Raw genomic sequence first — 374 nt, forward strand, 5'->3', positions numbered from 1 at the left:
TGTGTGTGTGTGTGTGTGTGTGTGTGTGTGTGTGTGTGTGTGTGTGTGTGTGTGTGTGTGTGTTGGAAATATATAATTTACACCGTGAGAAACAATAATATATTAAGTAGCGGAAACTAAATTAGTTTCTCAGAGAGAAATTTATGTGCATCATCATCATCATCAACATTATCTGCGGCAGCAGCAGCGGCAGCAGCAGCGGCAGCGGTAGTAGTAGTAGTAGTAGTAATAGTAGTAGTAGTAGTAGTAGTAGTAGTAGTAGTAGTAGTAGCAGTAATATTAGTAGTAGTTGCATGAGAAGAATGGACGCCGCCATATCAAATGCATAATTAATGCTGGCACTTTGCAGGAAGAGCTTAGAATTTCCTGTTGCT

Source organism: Octopus bimaculoides, chromosome 22 (assembly GCF_001194135.2).
Source record: "Octopus bimaculoides isolate UCB-OBI-ISO-001 chromosome 22, ASM119413v2, whole genome shotgun sequence".
NCBI lineage: Eukaryota > Metazoa > Mollusca > Cephalopoda > Octopoda > Octopodidae > Octopus > Octopus bimaculoides.